We start from the raw sequence: 17,230 nt of genomic DNA on the forward strand, positions 1-17,230 counted from the left end.
TCAGTTGCTCTTAGGATAAGTTGGAGAAAAGGTTATAGGATCCTCTACTAAAAGGTGGGAGAAAACACAGAGGTCATTTAGTTCCCTTTCCTTTTATTTCTGAGGCAAACAAGGCTCAGAAATGTTCAATAATTTGCCCAAGATACCATGGGTAGAAAGTAACAGTACTAGGATTTAAATGCAGGTTTGGGTTTTTTTTTTTCAGTAATATCTGACTCTTTGTGACCTTATTTTGGATTTTCTTGGCAAAGATACTGCAATAGTTTGCCATTTCCTTCTCTATTTGATAGATGAAAAAACTGGGGTAAACAGGGTTAAGTGACTTGTCTAGGGCCACATAGCTAATCAGTGTCTAAGGCCCAGATTTGAATTCAGGAAAGTAACTTACTCCAGGTCTAGGATTTTATCCATTGAGAGAACTAGCTGCCCTGAATCAAAGTGTACTTTAAATTACACCTTTTATTATTTATTACTATATTAAACAATAATCCTTTATAGAAGGAGGTTTCCTGGATCCCCAAACTGTAAATGTGTATTAGAGATCAGGAAATAAACTTGGGGGGGTGGAGGCAGGGGGAGGAGAGAGGGATGAGAGATATGTGCATGGATTAATCTAGGCCCAAATCTTGGGACTTGTCCCTGAAAAAGTCTCACTGATATGTAAAGCACACAGCATCACCTGAAATGAACACTTGAAAGACTCTTCAACACAAGCAGAAAAATGAAAAGGGAAAACTGAAACACTTTATAGTCTGATTTTTAAAACTCTTTAGCTAGCTTGCTTAGAACATCCACTCCTGATTTAAATTGGCTTAGAGAAAACAGCTTGGAATAAGAGCAGGTCAGTGGAATAAAGCTAACCCCATGCTTCTCTTTGGCTGTATTTATTCCCCCATTAGTGATGAATGTGCAGCATTATACAAGACTGCTTAAGGATTAAGTGTTTTAATCAAAAGAGGGGAAATGCAGGTTAAATATAAGGAAAAATTTCTTACCAGCAATTGTTCTTAGATCCACGAACAAGTGACCAAAGAAATCATGAAGACTCTTTACCTGCAGATCTTTAAAAATTCAAGTCAACCAGCATTAATAAAAGCTTGATACATGCTTAACAATGCCTAGAAGGTTCTAAGTTCTAGAAATTCAAAGGCAACCACAGTCCCTGCCCTCAAAAAGCTCATCCTGATAAAAGAGACAACACATAAAAGATTATGAGCATCCACAATTTATACAAGCTAAATTGAAGGGAATGTCAGGAGGAAGGCTTTAACATTGTCTAGAGAATGCTTGGAGAAGGTGGGATTTGTACCACAACTTCAAGGATGCCAAGAGGCAGAAAAGCAAAGGGAAAACAGTTTAGACATGAAGACAGCCAAGAGATGGAATATCATTCAGCAGTTAGATAGCCTGGTTAATAGGAATCTGAAAGTCCTTATTTTAAATCCTGATTCATTCACTACTAGCTATATGATTCTGACTAGCTATTCCCAGCCTCAGTTTCCTCAGCTGTAAAATGAGGCAGCTAGGTGGCCATGTGGACAGAATGCCAGGTCTGGAAGATTCATCTTCCTGAATTCAATCAGGCCTTAGACCCTTCCTAACTGTGAGACCCTGAGCAAGCCATTTAATCCTGTTTGCCTTGGTTTCTCTTCTATAAAATGAGCTGGAGATGTAAATAGCAACTCACTACAGTAAGTTTGCCAAGAAAACCCCAAATGGTATCACAAAAAATCCAAAACAATTGAAATAATTGAACAATAACAAGAGTTCATAAAGTTTTTGTGAGGATCAAAAGAGATAACATGTAAAGGTTTTGTAAATCAACATATTAGCTATTATTATTATATGTAAATAACAGCAAGAAAGTCAGTGGCAGTAAATCATAGAATGGATTGAGATGGAATTGATATTTGGGCAGATAGGAAGGAACCAGATTGTCAAGAGCTTTAAAAACTAAATAAAAGCTAAACATACTTGATCCATATAGGTAATGGGTGTCTACTGAGCTTTTCTGAGTAGGAGAGATGACATGGTCAGGAAGATCAACTTGGAAATGGAGAGGAAGATGGATGGAAGTAGAGAAAGGCTTGAGGCAAGGATATTAATCAGCACGCTATTACAATAGTTTCAGAGTGAGGTGATGAGGGACCGCACCAGGGTGCCAGCAAAGTCAGAGGAAAGAAGGGAACACATAGGCAAGAGATATTGAACAAGCAAAATCAACAGGCATAGGGAACCAACTTTTCCTCTATTTGGGAATGAATAAGTTGCACTATATATTGGACTATGCTAGGAGATCATGTGGTGCCTTAGAAAACGTGCCTGATTTGGAGTCAAAATCCTTTATTTGAGTTCCTATTCTGATACATATTTCCTGTGTGATGGACAGATCACTTCAAGTTCCTGATCTGCTGTTTCCTTATTTATACAAATAGGTTGGACTTCTCTAAATGGCCTTTCAGTTCTAAATCTATGATCTTATCACCCCTGAGATTCTATGTCTAGGACTTTTATGAATAATTATTCTGCCCTTCTGCTAGTGGTAGAGATCCAGCAATAAATAACCTTGCTTTCCAAAAGCCAGGCCCCTGAAAAGACCATCAGAATACCTGGACTTGAAATCTGACCTCACAATTAATCTACCAATCATGGGAGCATAAGTGAGCCTCTTAACCAATCTGAACCTTAGTCTTTCTTAACACAAAAAATGAAAAGAGAAAGACTTGTACTTTTTGCCTCACAGAATTATTGTTGTTTTAACAAGGAAAGTTCTTAGTCAAGCACAAAGCATTATATGTGGTACTTTTTATCACCAATAGACGTTCCTGACTAGACCATAGTTCTTTGTGAAGATATTGAATTGGGAACCAACTGCCTTTCCATCACTCACTCTCAGATGAGTCAGGAGGCTATCATCAGGAGGTACTGGAGAGATGGCACAGCACTGTCTGGTCCCTCAGGCCTGACATGGCATAATTGTTTTGACATATGATGGAATTTGTCCTCGCATGGGTCAGAGAAAAGCCCAACACTGATGCTTTTCATCTAATTTCAATTACAGTCATTAAAACTCTTACCCCTGAGTCAAGCCTTTCCAAAAAGCCATCAATGACAGCCCATTACAGATGAGTTATTTATAGCACTGTGCATGTTAATTTTACAGTACCACAGACCAATGATTCATGGCTTAGCATTAGTGAGAAGAATCATTCATAGGACTGAGTGATCCTTGACATAACAAGCACCTGCTCTGTATCTCTGCAGGCAAAATTCAAACTCTACAGGCTTACAAACTCAACCACTTTTCTGTCCCAAGCAACCAAACCACCTTCATCCCCAGTTCAGGCTTTGATTCCAAATGGTTTATATCAGCAGAGATGACGTAATCTACTTTGGGATGTGCTTTGGGAAGCACATAACTTTGCTTCATAATAATGTTAATTAACACTTTTATGGCTCTTTATGCCTACAAAGGACAGCATGGGGCAGAGGAAAGAGTACTGAATTTGGAGTCTCAAGACTTGAATTCAAATCCTTTTGCTGTGTAATCTCGGGTCTAAGTTTCTTCATTCATAAAATAAAGGGTTTGGACTGGATAATTTTTAACCTTTCTTCCAAACAAAAAAGACTGCAGTCTCATTTGATCCTTTCAACAATCAGGAATTAAGTAATATAGATGGTATTATTATTTTATAGTTTAGTTAACAGGCTCACAGACCTTGGATGACTTGTTTTGGGTTTTCAAAAGCTTTCGGATAATTCTGAAATAGAAGTTAATGCAGTATTATTGGATAAAAGCAATCTGATGTCTCTAGAGTGATAAAAAAAAATCCTAGTGTCTTCTTCAATTCCACAAACATCTATTAAATATCTATTATGTTTAAGGCACCAAGCTGAGTACTAGGGTTACAATGATACAATATTACCGAATGCTTTCTCCAAGAGCATGCAGTTTACTCAGAGACACATAGATATAACATATACTAAACATATTGATTCTTATCAATTCTTATCAATAATTTAATGATTCATGGTCTCAGTCACATAACTATTTGCTCCACAAGTGCAAGCCAACCCTTTCTCATTGTATGTGATTCTTGCCTATGTGATCCCACAGATTATCCAAAGAAAGTATATATTCAAAGAATAACATAGTAAAGTTCTTAAAAAGATCATGTATGTAAAGTAGTTTGTAAAAGATCATGTATGTAAAGTAGTTTGTAAATCCAAATTGTTGTATAAATATCAATCAGTGATGACAATATTATTACCCAAACCCCTGAAAAATTTCATCCATCCTCTAAGCCTTCAAACAGTCTTTAATAATTGTTGAAATACTCAGGTTGGCCATCAATTATCATTCCTGTTGCTGTACTCCATTTCTTGATTATACAGCTCCTAACTAGCTATGTATTTCACACAATTACTTGTACTTAAGTGCTTGATAGTTCTAGCTTCAGGACACTTATGCCCGTCTTGCCACTTTTTTGGGTCATCCAAAATCTAGATTCCTTAGAGAAAATAGGATTTCCTAATTTATAGTAATATGGCATCATTGAGAGAATACTGGTCTTTTTTTAAAAAATAGATTTAGAATCAGGGTCCAGCACAGAACCACTGAAATAATGGCTTAATTTCCCAAATACAAGCCAGCTGTTCTATTCCTCCTGTTCATCTCATAGCCCAGATCATGTCCATCCACAGAGCCTTTGCAAAGTTATTCTTATGATTGCTCTTTGAATTTCTTTATAACATACATTAGACAGGGAGGTTTTTAACATCTATGTATTGTGGTTCCACTATCATGTGTTAAAATAGATCATTGTAAGAACTCTGATAAATCTGTTTCACTTTTTGTCTCTTAGTTATCCCCCTTCTAGTTTCAGTAACAAATACTGGCTTATTTGGGTATCATGCTTTCTGCAATCTTACTTTCTTCTGTATTATTCTTTACTACTTTGTGAAGCAATATTGTTCACAATCCTCCTCCATCATGCTCCATTTTGCACATTACTTACTAATTCTATTGCTGTCTTTGGTTACTATGTTTTTTCTATTTAGAAAGGGATCTCTTCTTTTTTATCATCATCTTATTATTATTTTTTCCTAATTGATCTATTTTTTAAAATATTCAATGCCATTTTCTTTCTTTGTGTTCCAATTCACAATAAAGTAACTAGATATCAATGTATATGTTGATTTGGTTCAGAGGATTTTGTCTAATTATTTGATGTATTTCTCTGCTTATTCATCATCTATAGCAGATGTTGGGTACATAAGTTGCAATAATCTTCATGGGTTTTTCCTCATAATCATCATAAACCCTGCAAGGCAAGATGACCAAATGTGACATAAAATGATGTCTCTTGTTTCATTTGAAAACAGGATGAAACTGACTGTGTCAGCTCTTTTATTTGCCTCTCCACGGAGAACCTATGAGTCATCTTTCCATTTAGCTGCAATATTCTTATATCTTTTCATTTCATTTTTTTTTTTTTTATTTAATAGCCTTTAATTTACAGGATATATATACATGGGTAACTTTACAGCATTAACAATTGCCAAACCTCTTGTTCCAATTTTTCACCTCTTACCCCACCCTCCCTAGATGGCAGGATGACCAGTAGATGTTAAATATATTAAAATAAAACTTAGATACACAATAAGTATACATGACCAAAACATTATTTTGCTGTACAAAAGAATCAGACTCTGAATTATTGTACAATTAGCTTGTGAAGGAAATCAAAGATGCAGGTGTGCATAAATATAGGGACTGGGAATTCAATGTAGTGGTTTTTAGTCATCTCCCAGAGTTCTTTTTCTGGGTATAGCTAGTTCAGTTCATTACTGCTCCATTAGAAATGATTTGGTTGATCTCGTTGCTGAGGATGGCCTGATCCATCAGGACTGGTCATCATCTAGTATTGTTGTTGAAGTATATAATGTATATCTTTTCATTTCATTTATAGCAAGAATATCAATATTGATATGATTCAGTTCCTTTGGTAATGTATTGAGGTGTTGGTCATTGGACAAGAATTTCATAGTTAGAATATGAAGATTTATGTAGGGTTAGCGTATGTTAGAGTTTGCGTATTCTTAGCGTATTTTGCTCACATTTTCCAGCTCTCTAATACAGTAGCCATAAAAGCATAGGTAAGGGGAGAAGGTACAAAGAGCTGAGGAGCATTTTGTATTTCATCTATTTGTTTGTTCTGTGGGTTGTCATGGCAAAAGAATATGCATATCAGCCAACCCACCAGTGATGAGCCCTTCCATATTTAGCTGGGTAAGTCCTACAGTAGCAGATTCTGCCTATTGCTAATTTCATACCTTTCACATTAGTAGAACGTACCAGAGTTTGGATTCTCTGAAATACCCTTCAAGAATCCATAGGCTTCTTGACATGATAATGAAACAAAAGAATAAAATGAAAATACAAGGTATGAGGATAATACAAATCTGATACAAGATAGGAAGTGAGGAGGTTAAAGTTAAATCCAGGCTAAGAGGTTTAGGAATACTTGAGAAAAAAGAGAAAACTTTTAGCCAGGGAAATCTGGAAAAAAAAAAGCAGTTAGCACCTGATCTAAGTCTTGAAGGAAGAGGAAAAATTTGAATGGTAGGAAGAGAAAATGTGTTTCAGATATAAGGGACAGCCTGAACAAATGTTCACACAGGAGGTGATATGTTGATCTGAGGAGCAGATAATAATTTGGTTTGGCTGGATTTATATGGGAAGAGAAGTAAGATGAAATAAGGTTAAACTGGGACTAGGGTGTGAGGTCTTAGATGACAAATTAAGGACTTTATATTGTCTTAAAAATATTTGGCAATGAAGTTGCAATTCATTAATAATAAGAATAATTAGCATATGTATAGAACTAAAAATTTGCAAAGTGTTTATCATTTTTTAAAAAATGATTTGAAATCTCATAAAACCCTTGTGAGTTTGGTGTGATTATTATGTCCATTTTACAGATTAGGAAACTAATCACAGAAGGGCTCAATGATATCCTCAGAGTCACATAGCTAGTAAGTATCTGAAACAGGATTTAAACTCATCTTCCTGATTTCAAGTGTCTCTTTCTATCCATTGCTCCTCATCCTTCTCAACTTCTCTGTGATCTTTAACATGATCAGTCATCTCTTCTCCTTGATATTCTCTTCTCTCTACTATCTCTGGATTCTCCTCCTATCTGTCTGACCACTCTTTCTCAATCTCCTTTTCTAGTTCTTCTTCAAGGTCATGTCCACTAACCATGGGTATCAAGGCAATTCAGCTCACATCTCTAATGAGAAATTATTATATGGTAGGTATGCATAGGAGATATAAAGACAAAAACAAAAGAGGTCCTACCCTCATGGAGCTTAGATATTACTCACAGAAAATAATCTCTTTTAGAATTCTTGGCTTTCTTAATGAATATGGAAATGTGTTTAGAAGAATTGCCCCTGTTTGACCTATATTGGATTGCTTGCTGTCTATGAGAGGGAGTGGAAGAGAGGAAAGGAGAAAATTTGGGAACACAAGGTTTTGCAAAGGTGAATGTAGAAAACTGTCTTTGCATGTATTTGGAAAAATAAAAAGCTATTTTTAAAAATTCCTGATTTTCTTTAAGATTCAGCTTATATTCCATTTTCCATAGGCAGCCTTTTCTGAGAGTCTAACATTATATCTTCCATTCACTTTGCATGTATCTTGGATATACTTAATCATTACATGTTGAATGTAAGCATTAGAATGTAAGCTTTTAGAGGTCAAGGATATTTAGTGACTTTTTTGTAGGCCCAGCATTTAGTACAATGCTTAATAAGTGTTTGTTGATTGATTGAATAATTATATAGTGCAATTGGGTCTTGATTGGTACAAATAATGTATGTTCTAAAATAGTCACATGCATTCAAATTCTCACTATTCACAGTTATAATTACCTAAAATATGGTCATTGGTTCTAGGCCAATGGAAACATGTATTATGAATTTGAACAATATAAAGGATCAGAGGGCTCATTCCTCACACTAATTAGGACCAAACCACAAATACAATATAAAAAAGTAATCTCAGGGAAGGAAAGAACTAAAAACTGAAGGTATTAGGAAAGGTCTTTTAGAGAAAGTAACACTTAAAGTGAGCCTCAAAGTGATCTAGGGGTTCTAAAAGCCAGAAAATAGATGTCTTAAAGGCAGAGGGATGTGGGATGGAACATCTCTCTAGGAATAATGAGATGGGCCACTTTGGCTAGAATAGAAATGTACGATGGGAAGTAGTGCCCATCTGCCTAGAAAGATAAATTTAGAGCCAGATTGTGAAGGATTTTAAACACCAAGAAAGACGGGTAGGTATTTTTCTTCTAGATATTCTCCCCTTAATGCTTGTCTCCTCTAGACTAAAATGTTTTTATAAGTTATGAGCCAGAAGTCTCTCACTATTATGATCATTCTCTTAAGGACATTATTCATTTCATCATTGGTTTTCTTAAAACATGAAATATAGATTTAAATATGGTATCCCAAAAGTAATCAGAACAGACAACATACAGAAGGACTATTACCTTATAAGTACTAGACACTATGCCTCTATTAATTAACTGGATTCCATTAGCTTTTTTGGATTCCAAGCTAAATTACTTACTCATTTTGAGCTTGCAAATTCACTAAAACCCCCAGATCTTTTTCAGATAAACTACTTTTTTAGCCACACCTTTCTTATTTTTTTACCTAAACCAGGTAGGCTGAAAACAGAGAAAGAAAATTATAGACCAATCTCCCTAATGAATATTGATGCTAAAATCATAAATAAGATATTAGCAAAAAGACTACAGAAAATCATCTCCAGGATAATACACTATGATCAAGTAGGATTTATACCAGGAATGCAGGGCTGGTTCAATATTAGGAAAACTATCAATATAATTGGCCATGTTAATAACCAAATTAACAAAAACCATATGATCATCTCAATAGATGCAGAAAAAACATCCATTCCTATTAAAAACACTTGAGAGTATAGGAATAAATGGACTTTTCCTTAAAATAATCAGCAGCATCTATTTAAAACCATCAGTAAGCATCATATGTAATGGAGACAAACTGCAACCATTCCCAACAAGATCTGGAGTGAAACAAGGTTGCCCACTATCACCGTTACCATTTAATATTGTATTAGAAACGCTAGCTTTAGCAATAAGAGCTGAGAAAGAGATTAAAGGAATAAGAATAGGCAATGAGGAAACCAAATTATCACTCTTTGCCGATGACATGATGGTATACTTAGAGAACCCCAGAGATTCTGCTAAAAAGTTATTAGAAATAATCCACAACTTTAGCAAAGTTGCTGGTTATAAAATAAACCCACATAAGTCATCAGCATTCTTATATATCACTAACAAAATCCAACAGTCAGAGTTACAAAGAGAAATTCCATTTAAAGTAACTACTGATAATATAAAATATTTAGGAATCTATCTGCCAAGGGAAAATCAGAAACTTTATGAGCAAAATTACAGACCACTTTTCACACAAATTAAGTCTGATCTAACCAATTGGAAAAATATTAAATGCTCTTGTATAGGGCGAGCAAATATAATAAAGATGACAATATTACCTAAACTAATCTATTTATTTAGCGCTATACCAATCAGAGTCCCAAAAAACTATTTTAATGACCTAGAAAAAATAACAACAAACTTCATATGGAAAAACAAAAGGTCAAGAATTTCAAGGAATTAATGAAAAAAATCAAATGAAGGTGGCTTAGCTGTACCAGATCTAAAATTATATTATAGAGCAGCAGTTACCAAAACTATTTGGTATTGGCTAAGGAATAGATTAGTTGATCAGTGGAATAGATTAGGTTCAAGGGATAAAACAGTCAACAAATATAGCAACCTAGTCTTTGACAAACCCAAAGATCCCAGCTTTTGGGATAAGAACTTACTGTTTGATAAAAATTGCTGGGAAAATTGGAAACTAATATGGCAGAAACTAGGCATTGATCCATACTTAACACCGTACACCAAGATAAGGTCAAAATGGGTTCATGACCTAGGCATAAAGAATGAGATTATAAATAAATTAGAGGGACACAGGATAATTTATCTCTCAGACCTGCGAAATAGGAAGGAATTTATGACCAAAGAAGAACTAAAGATCATTACTGATCACAAAATAGAAAATTTCGATTATACCAAACTGAAAAGTTTTTGTACAAACAAAACTAATGCAGACAAGATTAGAAGGGAAGCAATAAACTGGGAAAATATTTTTACAGTCAAAGGTTCTGATAAAGGCCTCATTTCCAAAGTATATAGAGAATTAACTCTAATTTATAAAAAATCAAGCCATTCTCCAATTGAAAAATGGTCAAAGGATATGAACAGACAATTCTCAGATGAAGAAATTGAAACTATTTCTAGTCATATGAAAAGATGCTCCAAGTCATTATTAATCAAAGAAATGCAAATTAAGACAACTCTAAGATACCACTACACACCTGTCAGATTGGCTAAGATGACAGGAAAAAATAATGATGATTGTTGGAGGGGATGCGGGAAAACTGGGACATTGATGCATTGTTGGTGGAGTTGTGAACGAATCCAACCATTTTGGAGAGTAGTTTGGAACTATTCTCAAAAAGTTATCAAACTGTGCATACCCTTTGATCCAGCAGTGTTACTACTGGGATTATATCCCAAAGAGATTATAAAGAAGGGAAAGGGACCTGTATGTACACGAATGTTTGTGGCAGCCCTTTTTGTAGTGGCTAAAAACTGGAAACTGAATGGATGTCCATCAGTTGGAGAATGGCTGAATAAATTGTGGTATATGAATATTATGGAATATTACTGTTCTGTAAGAAATGACCAACAGGATGATTTCAGAAAGGCCTGAGAGACTTACACGAACTGATGCTGAGTGAAATGAGCAGGACCAGGAGATCATTATATACTTCAACAACAATACTATATGATGACCAGTTCTGATGGACCAGGCCATCCTCAGCAACAAGATCAACCAAATCATTTCTAATGGAGCAGTAATGAACTGAACCAGCTATGCCCAGAAAAAGAACTCTGGGAGATGACTAAAACCATTACACTGAATTCCTAATCCCTATATTTATGCCCACCTGCATTTTTATTTCCTTCACAAGCTAATTGTACAATATTTCAGAGTCTGATTCTTTTGTACAGCAAAATAACGTTTTGGTCATGTATACTTATTGTGTATCTAATTTATATTTTAATATATTTAACATCTACTGGTCATCCTGCCATCTAGGGAGGGGTGGGGGTAAGAGGTGAAAAATTGGAACAAGAGGTTTGGCAATTGTTAATGCTGTAAAGTTACCCATGCATATATCCTGTAAATAAAAGGCTATTGAATAAAAAAAAAAGAAGTTAACACAATTCTTACAAGGATGAGTCTTTACATTTATTTCTATTACATTTCATCTTATTTAATTCATCTTTATAGTCTATGCTGTAAAGATTTGTTTGAATCCTGACTCTTATCTTATATATTAACTATCTGTTCCAGCTTTCTGTCATCTGAAAATCTAATAATGATGCCATTTATACCTTTATCTAAACAATTAATGAAAAGATTTGATCACAGAGATGAAGATATACAGATCCTTAGGTAATATCCTTGTTCCAATTAACACTGAAACATTAATTACTACTTATTATAACTATCCAATCAAATAATGCTGAACCTACCCAACCATGCTTTCATCTGTTCTGTACCTCTCTATTTTAGTCATAAGAATCACATCACAAACTTTGTCAAACCGTTGGCTAATACCTAAGTATGTATTATCTCCAGCATCTCCCACCTTTATATATACAAGTCTAGTAATAAAATACCATGCCTGGTATGTGGTTTTATGAAGCCACAATGACTCTTTGTGATTAATTCTTTCTCTCCTGAATGTTTGCTGGCTCTCTCCCTTTAATAACACATTCAAAAATTTTGCTAGAAATTAAAGTACATTAAAATATAGTTTTCATGAGTAGAGAAACTTCTCTCTGCATTCCTCATTCCCCACAAAATTTCCCAAACCGAGATCTTAAATCCCAACATTAGTGATTCATTCCTACATGCTCTAAATAATTTTCAAATACAAATGTACTTGTAAGAGGTAAAGGAAATGCATTTTCCCTTATATCTTAATGAAAATTATCTTTTTCAGGGAAAAGGACCTACATGTACAAAAATTTTTGTAGCAACCATTTTTGTAGTGTCAAGGAACTAGAAACTGTGTGGATGCCCATTAGTTGAAGACTGAATAAGTTACAGTATATTAATGTCATGGAATATTATTATTCTATTAGAAATGATCAGCAGGATGATTTTAGATGGGCCTGACGAGATTTACATGAACTGATGCTAAGGGAAGTGAGTAGAACCAAGAAAACATTGTATACAAGAAGATTATGTGAAGATCAACTCTGATGGATTGGGTTCTTTTGAACAATGAAGTGATCCACGCCAACTCCAATAGATTTGTGATGGACAGAGCAATCTCCTTCCAGAGAGAGAACTATGGGGACTGAATGTGTAATATGACATAGGTTTTTTTTTCCATTTTTGTTGTCGTTTGCTTGCTTGTTTTTTCATTCTCATTTTTTCTCCTTTTTGATCTGATTTTTCTTGTGCAGCTTGAGAAATGTGGAAATATGCTTTGAAGAACTGCTCATAATAAATGTTGCAGAGAATATGGGAAAACTGGAACACTAATGCATTGTTGATGGAGTTGTGAAATGATCCAACTTTTCTGGAGAGCAATTTGGAACTTTGCGCAAAGGACTATCAAATTGTGCATACCCTTTTATCCAGCAGTGTCTCTACTGGGTAGTATCCCAAAGAGATCTTAAGAGGAAAAAAGACCTACATGTGCAAAAAGTGTTTGTAGCAGCCTTTTCTATAGTGACAAGGAACTGGAAACTGAATGGATGCCCATCAATTGGGAAATGGTTGAATAAGGTATGGTTTATGAATATAATGGAATATTATCATTCCCATGATGAGCAATCTAATTTCAGAAACGCCTGGAAAGACTTACAATGAATTGAATGTAAATGAAGTAAGCAAAACCAAGAGAACATTGTACAGAGTAACAACAACAAGATTATGTGATGATCAACTGTGATGGACAAGATAAGTTCAATAGATTTTTGATGGAAAGTGATAACTGCATACAGAGAAGAGAACTATGGAGACTGAATGTGAATCAAAGCATAGTATTTTCACCTTTAGTTCGTTGTTGTTGTTTCTTTGCTTGTTTTTTTTCTTTTCTCATATTTTCCCCCTTTGCACATCATGATGAATATGGAAATATGTTTAGAGAATTGCACATGTTTAAGCTGTATCACATTGCTTGCTATCTTGGGGAGAGGAGTGAAGAGGGAGAAAAAATTGGCACACAAGGTTTTGCAAAGGTGAATATTGAAAACTATCTTTGCAGGTGTTTTGAAATTTAAAAAAAACTTTAAAAAGAAACAAACAAGCAAACAAATAAATAAATGATTTATAGCAATATGGCACCACTGAGAGAATACTGGTCTTATTTTTAAAAATAGATTTAGAATCAGGGCCCAGCATAGAATCATTAAAATGATGGATTAATTTCCCAAATACAATCCAGTTTATTCTACTCTTCTTATTCCTCTCACAGCCCAGATTATGTCCATCCACAGAGCCTTTGCAAAGTTATTCTTTTGATTGGTATTTGAATTTCTTCTTATCAGATATGAAGATTTTTTTAACATCTATGTATTGTGATTTTACTACCATCAGTGTTAAAAATAGATCATAGATCATCATAAGAACTCCAATAAATCTGTTTCACTTTTTGTCTCTTAGTTGTCCCCTTTCCAGTTTCATCAACAAATAATCTTGAGATAACAGGTTTATTTGGGTCTCATACTTTCTGCAATCTTTTTTCTTCTTAATTGCTCTTCACTACTTTGTGAAGCAATATTGTTCACAATCTCCCTCCATCATACTCAATTTTGTACATTAGGTTACTTATTAGCTCTATAGGTATCTTTGATTACCATGTCTCTTCATTTGGAAAGGGATCTCTTCATCTTTATCATCATCATCATTATATTTTTCTTCTTTTTGGTTTTTTTAAATTGATCTATTTTTTAATATGTGATGCTACTTCCCTTCCCTGTGTTCACCTTCACAATGAAATCACTATATATCAATGTTGATTTGGTTCAGAGGATCTTGTCTAATTATTTGGTGTTTTTCCCTATCTATTCATCATCTATAGCAGATGTTGAGTACATAAGTTGCAATAATCTTCATGTTTTTTTCTCATAATCATCATAAGCACTGCATAAATAATGCTTGTAGAATCTAACTCATGGGGCTGTTGTGAGATTTAAATGAGATAGTATATATTAAGCACATTGAAAAGCTATAGCCCACGATTTCACATGTATAATTGATGTATTGTTTGCATTCTTAAGAGATGGGGGGGTAAAAAATTTGGAACTGAAAAATGCTAATTCTATCACATGTAATGAAATAAACAAAATATATTTTAAAAGAAAAATTTAAAGCATTATATAAATTAGTTTATAAGTCAGTGCTCTCTTACCGTCTGCTTACTTATTTAGGTTTTCAGCTCCCTATAAGCCATTTTTACTTTTTTCCAAACCAAGAATATTCTCCTTGGTAGAGAAAGCCAAAACAAAATAAGAATTGAACGGTTTTGCATTCTCTTAATCATTTTTAATATCATCACCCCATCCATATGAGCAATGGTCCTGGTCCTTCCTTGATCCCCTCATATATCTTTAGAAGAAAACAACTCTTTTTCATTGTCCTTAGAATTCCTCACCAGTCTCACCTTTTTCTGAGCTTTTAAAATCCCGACAATATTCTCCCAGGACTGTGCCACACTTTTGTATTCATTCTCTTATACCTGTCCCACTTCTCTTTTCTGTACATTTCTTTTTAAAATCTAGGGTGGTTGATGGTCCTATGCATTCACATTGGTGTCTTTAGACAGACTCCTCCCTTTTTCTCTTCAACAGTTATTTCTCTTTGTGTCTTCACAATTTCTTCCTTAAGAGCTTCCCATGTCATTTGAACTGATTTTCCCTACAGGCTTCTAGGGCATTGGATCTTACCTAACTTTTCTCTTGGCCTTTTGACATTGACTTTCAAAAAATCTAGAGTATCCATCAGACTATGCCCATTTTCTTCTGCTTCCATATCACACATTCCAAGGTAGAAAGGTCACCTCCCTATAGCAATTGCCATCATTTCTTCTTTAGCAACAAATTCTTTCTTATTGGCAAGATTCAAGTCCAAAATAGAAATTCCTCTCCCTTCTTACTCTACCTTTTCAAGGATGAAACTATTATGAAGAACAAGTCAAGAAAGCTTTTTATAGCTACTTCTTATAAAGAGCTCCAACATATGTCTCAGATACTTTATATATTTTATTTTATATATACTTGTATACTTATATATAGTTTTATTTAATAGCTTTATCTATCTTATATATGCATATATATATATATATAGTACACTGTTCTTATGCAAATATGTGATCTATTTCCTGAATTCTCCATCTTTTTGGGGGTTTTATTCCAATGAGAATATTACTTCTTTTCCCTCTGATCCTCATATAAATGTTTTCTGTACTTCCTCCTCTCATTCTCCACTATGATCCTTGGATTTTCTCATGTGAATCAATCTCTTTAATATCTGTTCCTTCATTACTATCCTTTTACATATTCTTTTTCCTTTGAGTAGGAAAATAGCTATAGTCTAGTCCTAAATCAATGATACCAAGTTTCAGTGTTAGCTCTTTCCTATCTATGTTAAGGTCTAGATCGGGTAACATGTCTTGTTCAAGGAATATATATATATATATATATATATATATATATATATATATATATATATTCAGTAGCTGGGTCTGGATTAGATCCCAAGAATTCTGTTAATAAATTCATTGTTCTTTCTACCATACAAGACAGTCCTGAGGAAGAGGCAGCAGTGAAATAAAAGTTCAGGTCTGATCATGTTACCATTTTCAGGGACAGCACTGTTCCATAGGCTATTCTTAGCTAGCTAGAGATAGAAATTAGTACTGTGGTTTTGGTACTACTGGAAGCTCCTCAGAGGAACTGCTTCTAACATTGTGAATTGGTGCCATTTCCTCAAGTTATACTCCCAGAGAATGCCCAAGTTACTAAGAGGTTAAGTAATTTACCCAAGGTCATACAGACAGTAAATGTCAAAAGTGGGACTTGAACATAGGTCTTTTCTGCCTTCAGAACCAGCGCACTATTTCTAGTTTGCCTCTCCAAAGATGTTTTTACATGGTATGTTCTCATCAGAGAAGGTTTCTGGGCTCTATAAACAAAGCAGAATTTAATTAGCCATTAGGAAATATGAAAAACACAAAATTAGGAAAGCCACCCCAAGTGTTCCTATGTACGATTTGTGTCCCACCTATGGCAGAGCATTCTGAGCTTGTACTGGTCTGATCAGCTACAGTCAAACACACAGTAACTCAACTCTAACATAGTCATGTCATTTTGGTCCTCTTGGAGAATGAAAGACAACAACCAGAACCAGCTTTGTCTTCCAAACTCTCCATTACCACTTTGTCTCTGTATACCTCTGTCGGTCTCTGTCTCTTTCCCTCTCTGTATCTCTCTGTCTCTGACTCTAAATCTGTGTCTCTGTCTTTTGTTTTTGTCAGTCTCTCTTTGTCTCTCTGACCTATCTCTCTGTATACTTCTCCCTCCTTTCCTCCTTCCCTTTCTCTGTTCCCTCTCTCCCTCCCTTCCTTTTCTCCCCCCTCTTCTACTCTCTCCTCTCTCCCCTCTCCTCTTTCTCCCCTCTCTCTCTCCCCTCTCTTTCCCCTCTTTCTCCCCTCTCTCCTCTCTCTCTTATCTTCTCTCTCTCTCTCTCTCTCTCTCTCTCTCTCTCTCTCTCTCTCTCTCTCTCTCTTCTCTGCCTCTCTGTCTCATTTAGATCCAACCCCCATTGTTCCTTTTTTGGCTTTCTGGTAGTCTCCATCTAGGCTAAAGTCAATGAAAGATCCCAGAAAGGTTAAAGGGCTAAGCTCTAATCAGCTCACTGGGCTGAGTTACCACTTTGTTTCCAGCATAGGCATCCAGAAGGTGGTTTGTGTGCAGAATTTAGATTCTCTTCTCTGATCATGGATGCAGTTTCAGAAAAACAA

The sequence above is a fragment of the Sarcophilus harrisii genome, chromosome 3, assembly GCF_902635505.1.
Source record: "Sarcophilus harrisii chromosome 3, mSarHar1.11, whole genome shotgun sequence".
Lineage (NCBI taxonomy): Eukaryota > Metazoa > Chordata > Mammalia > Dasyuromorphia > Dasyuridae > Sarcophilus > Sarcophilus harrisii.